General features: G+C 45.1%; 1 protein-coding gene across 3 annotated transcripts in view; it reads left to right on the top strand.

Annotated features, from left to right (window-relative positions):
* The window catches only part of LOC143289052 (uncharacterized), a 294182-nt gene that overhangs the window by 29258 nt on the left and 248058 nt on the right, over positions 1 to 16866 (top strand). The window contains exon 1 of one of the 3 annotated variants that reach the window (XM_076597862.1): positions 7484 to 7722. The exons of the other annotated variants lie outside the window; for them this stretch is intronic. The gene's annotated coding sequence lies outside the window, so the exon portion shown is untranslated. Of the gene's footprint in view, positions 1 to 7483; positions 7723 to 16866 lie in introns of those variants that run through there. 3 annotated transcript variants of the gene reach the window in all.

The following is a 16866-nucleotide window of genomic DNA, read 5'->3' as shown; positions in this document are numbered from 1 at the left end:
TCCAAGTACTGCAAAACCGTCACAAAGTAGTGCAATATGAACACTGTTGGTAGTGAACAGCTGTGGTCAGTGTTGGTCTACAGTAGGCAGGCAGCGGTGAAAAATATGTCTGTGTAAATAATGGACAGGCGTGTCAAAATAACGCAATCAAACGACTTTGTGGGATAGTGTTCAGCAGTGGCCATAGACCTGCGGGAACATGACCTGTTGGTACATAGACCCGTGTGGACACAGACCTGTGGGAAAATTACGGATGGCCCGTATCAAACTGTACCCCAGGAGGTTTTATAAAAAAAGAAAGAAAAAAAAAGAAGATTTATTTCCTTGACAGAGTGTAATAAATTGATCAAAATAAAGCAATCTATGTTTTCTCCAGATACCATTTTGCACTCTTTTTCTCCTCTTTTCACCATTTCTAGCACACACACACACACACACACACACACACACACACACACACACACACACACACGCACGCGCGCGCGCGCGCGGGGGGGGGAAGGGAGATGGGGGGTGGGGGGGGGGGGCGTCTCAGAATTTACACCGGGGGACCTACGGAAGGGGACGATTTGGGACTTTACACCAGAAATCGGTTTTTGTGTGGAGTGTTGCACCAGTGTTTTGAGTTTGTCACAACTTGTGACGACAGTTAGGGCGTGTGGTCCGTCTTCGTTTTTCTCCACCCTTTTCTTTCACTTTCCCTCCTTCTCCCATCCTTCAGTTCGGGTAGAAATCTCGAATTGCGCACGAACCACGCGCATGCATATTACTCAGCTCACCTGAGCGAATATGAAATATTGTTGGGCAGCAACAATATTCGAGGCTTTTGCAGCCCGACTGCTGTAGTGTACGAGTCGTCTTCGTTGTTGGTGGGGTAGCTACCCCGAGGTCTTGGCACCAGTTGAAGTGAGGGCCGCCTGTCCTCCGTTGGAGCCACTTCGGTGTTTCTTCGTGTGTCTTCGTCGCCGTCGTGTCTTTGTGGTGGTCGTTGAAGTACGTACCTGTGGCAGGTAATAAGCCACTTGTCTACTTAGCTTAGTTGTATTTCTATCAGGGATATAGGTGTGAAAAGAGGTAGAGGTTCGACAAGAAAGAAAGGTGTACGTTAGGTTTTGACACAATCTTATTTCGTTAATTACTGTGTGCTGCCAGTGCGTGGATATGTACTTCTTCTTGTGTCGGTTAACATTTTTGCCAATTTTATTATTGAGTTTTAAAATGATACAATTTTACCTTAGTTCACTGTTGTGTAAAACTGGGCGTTGGCTGTGTATGTTAGGTGTAGAGGGTGCGAGTGCCGTATGAGTTCTGTAATTCGTCTTGTCAATGGAATTATATTCCGGCTTTGTATTTTGAATGTGCGGTACATTTGTTGGTTTTGTTAATTATCGCTAGAATTAGTATTGCTCAGCACAGGGGGAAACATTCCGTACTGTTCCAGCTCTCACTGTGTGCTGGGTGTCCCGGGCCTTTCGTCTGGTGACCCAGATCTTCACCCCTTCCTGCCCTGTGACTGGTTTCCTGGGTGTTCGTCCCCTCCTGCCCTGTGACTGGTGTCCTGGGTGTTCGTCCCCTCCTGCCCTGTGATGGGGGTCCTGGGTGTTCGTCCCCTCCTGCCCTGTGACTGGTGTCCTGGGTGTTCGTCCCCTCCTGCCCTGTGACTGGTGTCCTGGGTGTTCGTCCCCTCCTGCCCCGTGACTGGTGTCCTGGGTGTTCGTCCCCTCCTGCCCTGTGACGGGTGTCCTGGGTGTTCGTCCCCTCCTGCCCCGTGACTGGTGTCCTGGGTGTTCGTCCCCTCCTGCACTGTGACGGGTGTCCTGGGTGTTCGTCCCATCCTGTCCTGTGACTGGTCCTGTGTTCCGGGCCTTTTGACTTGCAGCCTGGTCCTTTGCTTGGCACTGTATGCTGAGTCCTGGCACCTAGGCCTTTTGACTGGGGGCTTGCTGGTCGGACCCGCCGAAGTTCGTCTGGTGCCGTGTGTCAGGTTTTTTTTTGTTTTGTTTTTTAAGAGGAAAACTTCTGAAGCCGCCAAACACTAAAGCGTGAACATGTGTACCTGTCCTGGTTTTGGGGTGCTTTGTCTTCTTGTGTGTGTGTGTGTGTGTGTGTGTGTGTGTGTGTGAAAAATCGCTTTTGAGAACATTTGGGAGAATCGGTAGTTTTGTATGCGACTTCTGTTCGTTTCTTTTTGTTGTTGTTGAAGTTATGGTATATGGTTGTCGTGTTTTTTTTGGGTTTTTTTTTGCAAGTATAGGCTGTGTGTGTAAGGTTGCGTGAGTGGGATAGAGCGGAAGAGAATAAATTTTGTGTGCAAGAGAAATATCTGTATTCTGTGTTTGTGTTGTCGGGTGAACTGGGTTGGGTGTTAGGTTTTAAAACAGTTCTCGACCTCTTCCCTAGGGGGGTCGTGACAGTTATTGTATTTGTCAAAAACTGGAAAGTGGTTATGAAGGAATGGAAAATTCTAACCTTTGATAGATCAATATTATGACCATAAGGCAATGAAATGCCAATGGTATGAGCTGTTTTTCATGGAATTGTTCAGTTTCCAGCACACAGTTTTCATTTCGAAACTAGTTTCTGACCGTGAGCAAAGTATGATTGGAATCAATATATAGTACCGGTAACAACCCCCAATATCACCACTCCCTCCAACGTTCCCCTCCATTTTCGGTTTTCTTTTTCCCCCCTTTTTTGTTGTTCAACAGGAATCGCACTTGAGCCGCGAAGGCTATGTCTCTTGTTATCTGACAAATTGATAGGGTCATATTTATCTTCATTCTGTCGACTACTTCTTTGAGCTTTTCTGTTATACGTGTTTAACCGAAGACCACGGAATCTTTCGAGTATCTTTCTTGTGTAAGTACTGGTACTTGTATTCCCTTCCCTCCACTGGTGTCAGGTCAGTGGTTCTCATCTGCTACTGGTAACCATGTAAACCAACACTGCCTGCCACATATGGTGTAGACGGGGCTCTTTAACCATGGCTGAAAGCTCGTCTAAGTGAAGAAAACATTGATTTCAAACCAAATTTACTTTGCGGCCATACCCACCCTTGGGAAAAAAGCTTTGGGGGTAAAGAATCTGAAGCCGGGGTCCCATAAGTTCCAGGCTGTATAAGGCAACCACCTGACAACTCCTGCGATTGTATTGGAACCAAGTATATCGGCTTCTGCATTTCCATTGGATTATTTCAGCGACGAGGAGAGGGGGAACCTGCAGCATTAGTAAGAGCCTCTATATCCACCTATCCAGGATTTGCGATTCGCTATCGCCCGCCTTGAGCTGGGTAATCCCCATTGTCAGGTGCTGCCTCGCCACAGTCCCTTAACCTCACTGAGTGCACGGAGATTAAGGTGAAAACGGACAAGCGGATCGTGCATCAGGCAAAAGAAAGAAGACGACCCTGCCTTAAAGTTGGGACCTTGGAACGTCAGGACAATAACACCTGATTTTTTATGACGACTTGCAGGAAATGAACGACCCTAGCAAGACGACAGTCATCGACATGGAATTGGGGAGACTCCTAATGGACATCGTCGCTCTCCAAGAGACTGGGTTCCCAGCATAGGGGTCTGTGAGGAAGAATGACATCCATTTTCTCTGGCAAGGGAAACAACCCAGATAAGACCAAGCAACGTGGAATGGATTTGCGGTCAGACAGCATGCTGAGATCTTTCATTCCACCTAAAGAGCGGAACGATTCTTCTCTCTCCAACTTCACTCCTCAGTGGGACTAGTCAGCCTAATCAGTGCCTTCACTCCAACAGTGATTGATCACCAGAAGCTAATGACAAATTCTACGATGACCCGAGCACTGTCATCAGAAGAATTTCTGAGAGCCACAGTTCATCCTGGGTGATTTCAACACTATAGTGGGTGCCGATCAGAACTCCGACCTACCATTTTGGTCTATTTGGGCACCGGGAACAGTTTTCAACACGAATCCTCAACGTAGTCACCTGGAGACACCCTGGATGTGGGCGCTAGCACCAGCTCGACCTGATTCTTCCCAGGTCTCGCCATTTCTCCCAAGTCTAGCTGAGCACTTAGTCATTCTGGTGAGACGACAAACTGAGGTACTGTGTGCAGCACGCCCTTCACGCGCTGAAAAAGAACTCATGACAACATAGGTGTTGACCTCTAGCAAAATTCTGGTGGCTTGACAGGCCTATTCAGGAATAGTAGTCTCTCCCACAGGTTGTGCGGATAAAGTCTGATGCTGGTCTATCTGTCAGACTCTGGTCCTCTCTTTGCCGTTGCGCTTATGACTGATGGGCAAGTGTGTGTTCGAACCTTTTGCCTTTTTGCACTGTCTGCCTCCAGGATAATCGTTTGGGGGTTACAGCTTCCCACGTGTCTGGGTTGATGCCTAGGGTCTTCAGGTCTCCTTTGCAGATGCCTTTGTATCGTATTGGGGTCTGCCTGCATGGTGCTTTCCCTGAGCCAACTGTCCATACAGGAGATTCCTGGGTATTCGGCCGTTGAGCATTCGCCCGACGTGCCCGAGCCAGCGCATGAGGGTGTGCATGCAGGGGAACCCAGCCCTCTTGAGGACAGTGTTCTTGGAAACTTTGTCCTGCCAAGAGATGTGATGCGTCGGAGGCAGTGCAAGTGGAAGGCACTGAGCTTTTGCTCCTGTCTGGCACGCAAAGTCCAAGCTTCATTGCCGTAGAGGTGGGCGTACGCGACGCATGCTTTGTAGACTGGAAGTTGTCCATGACTTTGTATACCTGGGTGTGCTCTGTCAGATTGTTTTTCCATACTCTCTTGGTCAGTCTGGACATGGTGGTAGCAGCCTTGCCAATATGCTTAACTCAGTGTCGAGAGAGATGGTGTATATCGTTGAACCCAGGTATACAAAGTCATGGACAACTTCCAGTTCACGATAAGAGATTCTGATGTGTGGGCAGTCTATGTCCTGTCCCATGACCTGTGTTTTTTTTAGACTGGCGTAAGTCCGAAGTCACGGCAAGCCTCGATGAAGCAGTTCATGATCTGCTGAAGGTCTTTGGCAGAGTGGGTGGTCACTGCTGCGTCGTCTGCAAAGAGGAAATTATGCAGGCATTCATCTTTGCTCTTAGTTTAGACAGAGTGAAGAGCTTTCCATCTGACCTGGTACGAAATTAACTGCTCTCTGTGGAAGATCCGAAGAGGTGCTTCATCAAGACTTCGAAAAAGGCCCCCCCCCCCCCCCCCCCCCCCCCCAACGCCACTCCTCCCCCCCAAAAAAAGAAAAACAAAAACAAAAACAAAAAGGTGGGAGCGAGGACACAGCCGTGCTTAACTCCACTTCGGATGTCAAAAGCGTCTGATGCTGAGCCATCAAAGACCACAGTTCCCTTCATGTCTTCATGGAAGGATCTGATGATGATAAAGAACCTAGATGAGCATCCGGTCGTTGGGAGGATTATGAAGAGACTGTCTCTGCTGACGAGGTCAAAGGCCTTTGTAAGATCTAAAAAAAAGGCAATGCAGTCTTTGTTTCCTGCATTTTTATTGCATCTAAGGGAGAAGACCAGGTCAGTGGTGGACCTGTTAGCGCGGAATCCGCATTGTGATTCTGGGCCATTAGTGTGCTGGGTATGGATTAGGGGCTATACGTGTTAGGTATGGATTAGGGGCCATGAGTGTTTTAAGTGTGGTTCAGTGGGCATAGGTGTGTTGGTATGGATTACGGGCCTTGGGTGTGTTAGGTATGGATTAAAGGCCATGGGTGTTTTGGGAATGGATTAGGGACCATACATTTGTTTGGTATGGTTTAGGGGCTATGTAAGATTTTGGTATGGATAAGGGGCCATGCATTTGTTTGGTATGGATCAGGACCCATGAATGTTGGGTATGGATTAGTGGTCATGAGTGTTGGGTATGGATTTGGGGGCATGTATGCTATGGAATAGGGATTATTTGTATGTTTGGTATGGATTAAGGGCCATGGGTGTTAGGTATGGATTAGGAGCCGTGGTTGTGTTAGTTATGGATCAGTCTATGGGTGTGTTAGATATGGATTAGGGGCAATGAGGGCGTTTGGTATGGATTAAAGACCATGTGTGTTTTATGTATGGATTAGGGTCCATGGGTGTGTTAATTATGGATTAGGATCCATGGGTGTGTTATGTATGGATTAGGGTCCATGGGTGTGTTAATTATGGATTAGGGTCCATGGGTGTGTTATGTATGGATTAGGGTCCATGGGTGTGTTATCTATGGATTAGGGGCCATGGGTGTGTTAATTATGGATTAGGGGCCATGGGTGTGTTATGTATGGATCAGGGGCCATGGGTATGTTATGTATGGATTAGGGGCTATGGTGTGTTAGGTATCGATTAAGGGCCATGCGTTTAAGTATGGATTAGGGGCAATGTGTGTTTTAAGTATGGATTAGGGATCATGGGTATGATGGGTACGGATTAGGGACCATTTTTGTTCTATCATGTAATTCGGGCCATGGGCGTCTTAGGTATGGATCAAGGGCCATGTTTATTTGATGTACGGATTCTTCGGATTTGGGGCCATAGGTGTATTAGGTATGGATTTGGGGACATAGGTGTATTAGGTATGGATTCAGTTGGGGCCATAGGCGTATTAGGTATGGATTTGGGGGCATAGGTATATTAGGTATGGATTCAGGTGGGGTAATGGGTTCATTAGGTATGGATTTGGGGTCATGGGTGTGCTGATATGGATTAGGGACGATATATGTGTTAAGTATGGATTATGGGCCATGGGTGTCTTAGGTGTGGATTACTGAGGGTTCATGGCTGTGTTAGGTATGGATTAGCCCGAGAACCACAATGTTGGTTATGGATTAGGGCTATAGCTGTGTTGCTTATGGATTAGGGGCCATGAGTGTCAGAAAAAACAACAGAAAAACACAGCACACACTTGATTACCCATTGTCATCGTCATTGCATAATTTTGTTTTCGTCTCCTATTGTATCGTCTTCTCATTCCCAAACATTTGATGACTAATTTTCTCTTTTTCACAACGTCTTTTTATGTGTCGGACACTGTTTTAAGGAGGTGGAAGGAGTTAAAGTTCTTTTCCAGGATATATGGTACCGTCATAACGCTTGACCTGCAGCCGGTGTAGTTAACATGTTATATCATCTTCGTTAATGTGACGCCACATAAGCGTTCCCACCCAATTGCCAGTACAGTATGCTGCATCTGTGCAGAGTATTATCCCTACCTTACATTTCCCTCTAATCCCTTCCCACTACAAATTTGATTTTCACTGCCACCACACTGCGAGCTTCCTTACAGTACGCAGAGTTGGCAAAAGTTTGCTATGTTTGAAGTGCAGGCGAACAGCTGGAGTGGTTTGAACAGGCGGGGAGGGCTGGGAGGCCGATGCGGAGGCTGTGTGAAGCATTTCACAAGTAGCTGGACCCGCCGTTTAGACAACGCGGCAGCCTGTGCTAAGTCAACCACCGCCTGTGAACGCTTGAACAGTCTGGGAGGGGGAAAACTGAGGCGACTTTTCAACTCTGTTCACCACGAGTACAGCGCTGCGCACATTCTTTCTGAACGATGTGATTCACTTGACGAAAAAAAAAGTGTGGATTGGACATAGATGAAACTGTTTTCGTGCCACCAGCGTGTGATAAGACGCGTGAATGTGTGTTAGGCTTCAATGAGTGGCCGTGGGACCCAGCAAGCTTTTGAGATTTGCCCCAGGTTCTGACGGAACTCACAAAAATGACGACTTAGGCACTTGAAGTATGTCAAGTTTTCTTCTTCTTTCTCTCTCTCTTAAAAATTCTACAGGTATTTAAGCTAAACAAAGTGTCTCATTTACTCATTCACGGAAAGCTCAACGATTCGTTTAAAAAAACAACAACCCATTTTAGATATGCAAGACAGCTAAGTTCAGCTAAGATTCATTATGAATTACTGCAAGCTTAACAGTTCGTTTTAGACTTTCAACTGATCTCCATGAACTTAAAATAAGGACTGGTCTCAAAATGCAGAGCACACAATGTGTGTGTGTGTGTGTGTGTGTGTGTGTGTGCTGTTCATAATGTGAGGAAAGTTGTTTCTTCTTGGTTGTTTCTTTTTCTTGGTAATTATTTGCCGCGAGTTCTCTTTTGTAACATCTAACTTGTAGATCACCGTGAGAGATTGGTTGTTATCTTAATCTTATCGATTATTGATGTTTTTCTTGTTTTATGTTATTTGTGAAGCGCCGTCAGCCTCTCTGTCAGCCCTGATATGGCCATAGTGGTCGGCTTGGCTATAAACATGATTTGATTTGATTTGAGCCTCTCTGTGAGGGAACAGCACTATAGGAGAGCACTTCATAAAATCATCATTTTTATTATTATTAATATATGAACAATGTAAACGCAAAAAAGAGTAAAAACGAAGTTAAAAAAAAAAAATCAGTGGGTATCTACCAGTTTCAGTGTAAACTATATTGTTAGAGGAGTTGATAGGTGTGTTTAAAAATGCTTAATAAGATAAGCCGTAGACCTTTCGATGAGTGATAACGAATGAGTGAATGATATAGTAAATTCTAGCATATATCCGTAAAATTAAAGGAGATAATGCAAGAACGAAAGGTTTGTTGTTGTTCTTTGTTTTGTTTGGTATAGGCCATATGACCCGTTACAAATGATTGTGTTGAGTGAGCAGTAGTTATTGTACATTATGGGCATGATCAACGATGTCAGTCAAATAACTCTTTAAAAAAAAAATAAAATAAAAAAGTCCAAGAACAAGAAGGCATTAACGACGTCGATTTACATAATAAATGTATCTACCAGGGTCATGGAGGCAATGTTCATCTTACATCAAACGTTGCAACGCGTACATTGAAGGATAAAGCGTGTATGAATGAGCATATGACAAGAAAGTCATTGTGTGTGTGCGTGCGCGTGTGCTTGTGTGTATTGTGGGTGTGTGTGTACGGGGGTGGGAGGGGATGAATAATTTTTAATGTTTGGTACCTTGTATTCAATTTTTTTTCTTTTTGATATTTACATATGTGTTCTATTTCTAAACGCTTAGGACGTATTTTCAAGACTAGGCGTAAATGCTAATGATAATAATAATAATAAAGACACACACACACAAACACATACACACACATGTATGCCTGCGCGCGCGCGCACACACACACACACACACACACACACACACACACACACACACACACAGTCAGAGAGAGAGAGAGAATGTCCATGAAAACTAGTCTCGGATTCGTTGGTACGTCTAACAATTTATTCATGATTTTGTGGTCACAGAAAACGCCACTTTTCAATCCTGACCATTTGGAGCACAAAAGACGCTTTTAGATGATTGTCACTCCCTCACTTCAGTGTCCCTGTCCCCCCCCCCCCCCCCCCCCCCCCTTTTTACCCTTTTACCCAGCCTCTCCTTGCAGTATGGATCTTTTACTGATTGTCCAGGGACTGACGCAGTAATTAAGACGGACCCGGCTGTCAATTACTGACGAACCAGACCACACACATATATAAGTTAGCACAATAAAAACTACAGCATGTGTGTTGTCGTAGTCATAGTTTGCTAACGCTGGTGTCTTGTATGTGGCTAATATCTTTGAACTCGCATCTCTCGTGATTCTAACGATGGTGTCTTGTATATTAGTTCACATCAATACTTGATTTTAAAGATGGTATCTTGCATATTATTCACATCAATTGCAAGTTTAACGATAGTGGCTTTCATGATTCACTTTCAGTTCGCATGTATGTATATTTCACGTCCATAGTGATATGGATGGCGTATATATCGTCATTTCCCCCATGATGGTGACTTTATATAGTTCACGTCTGTAGTTATTCTACCAACAGTGTGAAAACACCATGCAAAGATATAGTTCACATCTATTGTGGTTCTGACGATGATGGCTTATGCATGTGGCGTACAGCTATGGCGATCCTGAAGATGATTCTTCTGTAGCTTACAACTATAGTAAATCTAAGGACATGTTACTGTAAGATTGTGTGTGTGTGCGTGTAATAATAATAATGACATTTTTATCAGCATCATTATTATTATTATCATCATTAGTGCAAGTAGTAGCTGCATTTGTTGTCACTATTCACTGTTCGGGCTGGATGTGCATGCTCTGCCCTTTTTATCTGTTTTTTTTTTGTGTGTGTTTTTTGTGGGTTTTTATATATTTTTTTTTTATCTAATTAGTTTTTTTTTAGTTAATTCTTTTTTATATTGTGAATTGTGCCAACTTCTTTGTCGTTATCTGGACAACACCGTGGTATCTTTTCTTCTACCTTTGGTAATGGATAGCAGAAATACGTTTGAATTTCTTCGGTCTCTGTCACTGTATCTTGGCTAGATCGCCAACCACTGTGAGTGGCCTCTTCGCACGGCCAGCCAGTGTCGAGGTGTCGTCTTGTCAGATCCCGTGCACTCTTCCAGCACATGTGCACCCCAGTGATATCAACAAGCACAAAGTTTCCTCTGTACTTAACTCTCGTGAACAGTTCCTGAATTATCTGTCAAAACCATTGTACATTTTCTCTGACGTCGACCAACGCTCCTCAAGTTTCTTCCTCCCTGTCATCCAGGACTTGTGCTCTCTGCCCCTCGTAGTCCGCAAGGCCGAGGGGGTTACCGTGCCCCCCGCCGCCCCCCCCCCCCCCCGCCCCCCACTCACTCCACAAGAATGACGTAGACTGATCTTGAAATGTTCCTCGGTGTCTTCTGAACTCACTTTTAAATGTTCCCAAGAAAACAGAAAAAAAGGGGGGACGCACTCAGAGTTACTGCCCTTGACACAAGGGTACACTCCAGAGCCCAGGTCAATGAGATTAAAACAAGCTCAGCTTCAAACCCTCATAAATCTTTTTTTTATAAAGGAAACCACCACATATTATATGCTATCTTTTTTAACAGGGTCTTTTTTTTTCGAATGGATATCCAGAATTGAAATATCTTCATTTATTCTTTCAGAATTAAGGCCTACACTGTCAAATCTTCGACGATTTAACGTAAAATTGTCCGGTTGTTTTATTTCATCGCTTCAGTATCACTCTTTCCGAAATAAGTTTTATACAGAGAACTGCAGGGGTCTTCTAGAAATTAGTTCAGTGCATTTGGATGAACATCTGACCCTTTCGGGAGTTACACTGGTCGAGTTGCTTCCCCTACCTCCAAAATGCTGTTATGCCAGGAATCGCCTTTAAATCGCAAAATCGTGTGGTTTTTGTGGCTAACATTTACATATATAATGTTCCCCAGCTTCAGAATACAATGAATACTGATTTGAAGAATTTTCGTTCAAAATACATTGTGTATTTCGTGCAAATAAGTGATATAAGTCAGGAAAATGAGGTTTACCCACCGAGCACCTACCACCTCCCCCTTTACACTCATAGGAATAAAGCAGACTGGTTTTAAACGTAGTTCGTGTTCTGTGATAATTTTACAATTGTTTTCCACACGAAGCTACACAATTTAGCATCTTGAAGGTAACTGTGATGCCATCGTGGGGCCAACCTGATGTTTATGAATGTATTCAGATTGTGTCAAACTCTTCTATCCTCAAACAGCAAAGATTTCAAGAATGTGATTTTATGGGGGCGATATTTTTACAGTGTATTCTTGTTTGCTGTTGATGATTAACTAGTGGACAGTTTTGAGTATCATGATTTCACATTTACATTTGTGGACCTGGTGATGGTAAAATAAGATAAAAGAAATGGCGCAGATGAGTGACGGAGAGGCTGAGGAAGTTGATTCCAAAGAATGGGGGCTTGGTATGAAAAACTGCATTGGCCATACGTTTTGGTTCGAACAGGGGGGATCCTATGCAGGCGGGTGTCAGAAGAAGAGAGGAGTTGGCGTGAGGGTATGTTAGGATGAATGAGATCAGAAAGATACTGTGGACCAGTAGCCGCAATGGACTTGAAACGAAGAGGGAAGTCTGTAAATAATTCTTTCTTGTACTGGGAGCCAGTGTAAAGCATGAAGGTGAGGAGAGATCTGGTGGACTTCCATCTGCCACTTATCAATTCACAAATGAATCCAGTAATAATTACAATTTCAATTAATTAATCAAATAACTAATAGGTAATAATTATGGTAGTGATGCACATTCGATTTACTATCTAGCCCTGACCACCTTAGACCTGACCACATCAATATCATTAATGATCAACTGCTTAACAAATTCTGTTCTCTCAACCGTATATTAATCAATCTTTTGGGTGTGCCGGAATCATCTGTGTTCGTGGGCTGCAACTCCCACGTTCACTCGTATGTAAAGGAGTGAGCTTTTACGTGTATGACCGTTTTATCCCCGCCATGTAGGCAGCCATACTCCGCTTTCGGGGGTGCGCATGCTGGGTATGTTCTTGTTTCCATAACCCACCGAACGCTGACATGGATAACAGGATCATTAACGTGCGTATTTGATCTTCTGCTTGCGAATACACACGAAGGGGTTCAGGCACAAGCAGGTCTGCACATATGTTGACATGGGAGATCGGATAAATCTCCACCAGGAGCCGTTACCGAGATTCGAACCCGGGACCCTCAGATTGAAAGTCCAACGCTTTAACCACTCGGCTATTGCGCCCGTCTCATGGTAAACGTCGTGCGGGATCTACAGGGTGACACTGATCAATGACTAATCTATTAAAGGTAATCTGCTAATGACACACGTTTTGGTTTCAGTCGAATTTGAGCTTCAGTCGAATTTTGAATATCAATCGAATTTTAGTGTGCCTGGATCTAACGGAAGAATACATTATCAGATCTAGATTTACGCGATCGGAGGTTAGTCTGTTTTCTCACCTGTTCGTGGTTTCGTCAAATGTTAACGGCTTCCGACTTCGTCATTTCGTTCCAGTCTGAATCCTTCTGAATCGTGTCTGCTGTCTTTAGATGGCGTTCTCTCTGGCACACGGTGAAGATGATAAGAGTTCGTTCGGCCTCCCGTTCTCTGCTCACTTTTCTCTTCCGCGTGTAGACTTCCTGGCAGTTTGTTTTTTGATCATTGCTCGTGCCATCACTGGCTGCTTTGTCCGCAGTCTCTTCAAACTCTGCAGATAAGTTGTATTGTATTACTCTTTTTGTCACAACAGATTTATCTGTGTGAAATTCGGGCTGCTGTCCCCAGGGAGAGCGCGTCGCTACACTGAGAGCGCCACCCATTTTTTGTATTTTTTCCTGTCAGCAGTTTTTATTATTATTATAAAAAAAAGAAAAGAAAAAAGTTTTCCTATCGAAGTGGACTTTTCTACAGAATTTTGCCAGGGACAACCATTTTTGTTGCCGTGCGTTCTTTTACGTGCGCTAGGTGCATGCTGCACACGGGACCTCGGTTTATCGTCTCATTCGAATGACAAGCGTCCAGACCACCACTCAAGGTCAAGTGGAGGGGGATAAAATATTGGCGACTCTGCCGAGATTCGAACCAGTGCGCTCAGATTCTCTTGCTTCCAAGGCGGACGCGTTACCTTTGAGCCATCACTCCACCCCTTGAGGTTCTCAGCTCGCAGTCTTCCAGACGCCCCAAGCTGAGTCCTCTGTGCGTTAATTTCCCGAAGAAGCTTCCTGTTCTATCCTGTCGCTTTGCCTGTCTCCCTAGATCACCCCTCTTTTTAGTCTTATTCTACTTTATTGTTTCAGTGGTGAAGCTGTTTTTCTGTCCACAATGCTTGCTTTCGTTGTCATGAAGTTCGTTGTTTTACTTGTTTACAGCCATGATTTTCTTTGGATGTGCGGTTGTAGTGTTTGCCTGCTACCTCACTTGTGATTTAGTGCTGTTGTGTCTATGGTGATTTGTTTACCTCTGTAGCATTACAATTAGTATGGTATAAACGTTTCAGCGTTTTAGTTACTATTTTCATATCAGTTTTGAACCGGAAGTAGAAGCAAGAGGCGAAGTTGACACTGAACAACCAAAGGCTTGCAGAGGAACCCACACCTTCCTACCTGGAGTGACCTTTGACCGCAGGCTCACTTGGAAACAGCAGATCACCAGATGCTGTAGCAGGGCCAAGCTGAGACTGGCGATCATGAAGAAACTTGCAGGGACTGACTGGAGGGCTGATGAACGTATCCTGAAGAGACTCTATACGGGGAGAGTCCGACCTGTAGTTGAGTATGGGACATCAGCATGCGCATCAGCTGCAAAGTCTAACCTCGACCATCTCAACAAGATACAGAACCAAGCTCAGCGTGTCATAACTGGCGCCATGAGATCCACCCCAATCCTGAAGATGGAGACCACTGGGCTACAGTCATTAGAGGACAGAAGGGACACAAAGATCCTCATCCAGGCAGCAAAATTCAAACGCCTTGAAAACCATCCAGTGAACAACAGAATGAGCAGACCCACCAAGAGCCGGCTGAAAAGAGGCAGCTTTATCCACCAGTCAAGACGCCTTGAAAGACAAACCCCAGTCTTGATGGAACACGAAGCAAAGCTTATCCCGGCAAATGTCACCCACCCATCTTGGAAGAGGCGGGTGTTCCTAACAGTCGTCACCAGCATTCCCAGAGTGGAGAAGAGAGGAACACAGTCAGACACCCAAAGGAAGGCCCTGGCCATGGAGTACATCTGCAACCAGTACCCCCAGGAAGACTGGACCCATGTCTTTACAGATGGCTCCGCCACAGAAGCAACAAGGGATGGTGGAGCTGGAATCTTCCTCCGATACAAAAACGGAGATGAAGAAATTGCAATCCCAACAGGAAAATACTCCCAACTTCCGAGCTGAGCGAAAAGCCCTCTGTAAGGCAGCCACAACAGTCTCGCAGAACTCCACAAGAACAGGGCAGGTGGTGGTGTTCTCAGACGCTCTCTCCGTGCTCCAAGCCCTCAAGAACCCACGCTGCAAAGAACAGAACCATCTCACTTCAGCCCTTGTTGCCCTGAGTGCCAGAGTGGAGAAAGTGGTGATACAATGGGTACCAGCACACTGTGGCATGAGAAGCAACGGAAAAGCGGACATTCTGGCAAAAGACGGTGCACAGAAGGAGCAGGCCAACAAACTGGTATCATACGATGAAATCAAGACAATCATCAAGGCACAGCAAGGAATAAAGTGGCGCCTCCAGCACCCCAAATATAACCCAGAAGACAGATACTGTTTGCTGGAACGACGGGAAAAGGTCAAGATCTTCCGCCTGAGGACTGGACACAACCGCCTGCTCCACCACATGCACACAAAATTTGGCATTGGACAGAGTGGAGAGTTCCCTTGTGGTGAGGGACCAATGACAACCGACCACATCCTTCAAGACTGTACGACGCATGCAGCATCCAGGAGGAACTACTGGCCAAAACCGACAGCAGTGGAAGCCAAGCTGTACGGCACCCTGGAGGAGCTGCGACGGACGGCAGCCTTCATCGAAGACACCAGGCTGCTCATCTAACGGGAGGCGAACGGGGAAGAAGAAGAAGAACCGGGAGTTATTGTTTCATTTTTCAGTTGAATTGACCCTGATAGCCAACAATGGTTTGATTCTTACTAAAATAGCCTCAAGGGTTATCTGTTTTCATATGTTGCTTTACTGGTGACCCCGACGTGAGTACAGACTCTAGTAGTGACCTTGCTCTGATTTTATGCAGTTCCAACCACTCATAATATGGACTTTAGGTCAGAAGCCATCTGTCAACTCGCTGACGCTATTCGACAACAAACTCTCGCACAAGCAGCGCAAACATATACAGATTTCCCGCCCCCTACAGAGGCCGCTGTTGCTTTCAAAGTTCCACCACTCTGGACAACTAATGCCAGTGCATGGGTTTTACATTTACAAGCTTCATTGCAGCTCATACTCCGCCCATTACAAATGATCTTACCAAATCCCATCATGTTGTTCAGCTTCTGGATTCGGCCGCTTCCCGGCGTTGGATACAGTCATTGAGCATGCCCCTGCTACTCAGAAGTATGAGGCTTTCAAGGTGGCGCTCCTAGATGCATATGAAGCAACACAGTTTGAAAAGGACTCTGCACTATTTAACATGCATTGTTTGATGCATATGAAGCAACACAGTTTGAAAAGGACTCTGCACTATTGAACATGCATGGTTTGGGGGACAGGCGTTCCTCAGAACTACTTCAGTATATGAAAACAATGAACTCAGACCCACAGACCATTTTTCGGGCCCTTTTCCTGAACCAACTTCCCCGAGAGGTGCGCCGTAAGTTGTCACAAACCCCTGAAGTTGATTTTGACACTCTCACAAAGACAGCAGACCGTGTCCTTGAAGTTGATTTACCAGCACCAGCTTCTGTGGCAGCAACTTACCACCAGAATTTTACCGCCTCGATGGATGGACATGAACAACAATTTCAATCATGTCAAGACACAAACCATCACAACATAGCTGCTACCGAGTTGCATGCCTTAAACAGAAGTTTAAAACCTAATCATCGCCATACAGGGAACAAAACACAGATTGCTACTGCACCTTTCGCCCAGTGTAAATATCAATAAAGGTTCGGTACCAACCCTAGAGGCCGTGAACGCACAGTTGACGGAGACCCTGTGCCGTGGCTCCAGCACAACCTCAGGGAAACAACAAGATCAGTACAAATTCAAACGTGCGGCTCCACAAGTCTGTTATAAGAGCTAGTTACATAGGTCAGCTACACAATAACGAGCATCGTCGTGTTCTGTGTCTGATTAAATCAAATTGTCTTCCACGTGGTTGAATCCTTCGTTTTGTAAACGTTTGTCAGATCAGATTTGTAAGTGTTGTAATTTGAATGGCACTGAAGATCTTGTAAATGTTCTTTTTGTTTGACCCAGATGTGGCACACTCCGTGAAAAAATACATGTCACGTTATTATAACCGTATTCCATCATCTTTTATAGTTTAGTTGTTATATAAAAACCTTAGTGGAAAGTTAACCTTCA

The sequence above is a fragment of the Babylonia areolata genome, chromosome 13, assembly GCF_041734735.1.
Source record: "Babylonia areolata isolate BAREFJ2019XMU chromosome 13, ASM4173473v1, whole genome shotgun sequence".
Lineage (NCBI taxonomy): Eukaryota > Metazoa > Mollusca > Gastropoda > Neogastropoda > Buccinidae > Babylonia > Babylonia areolata.
The sequence above is the reverse complement of the archived record's forward strand: the minus strand, read 5'-3'. Positions and strand labels throughout refer to the sequence as shown.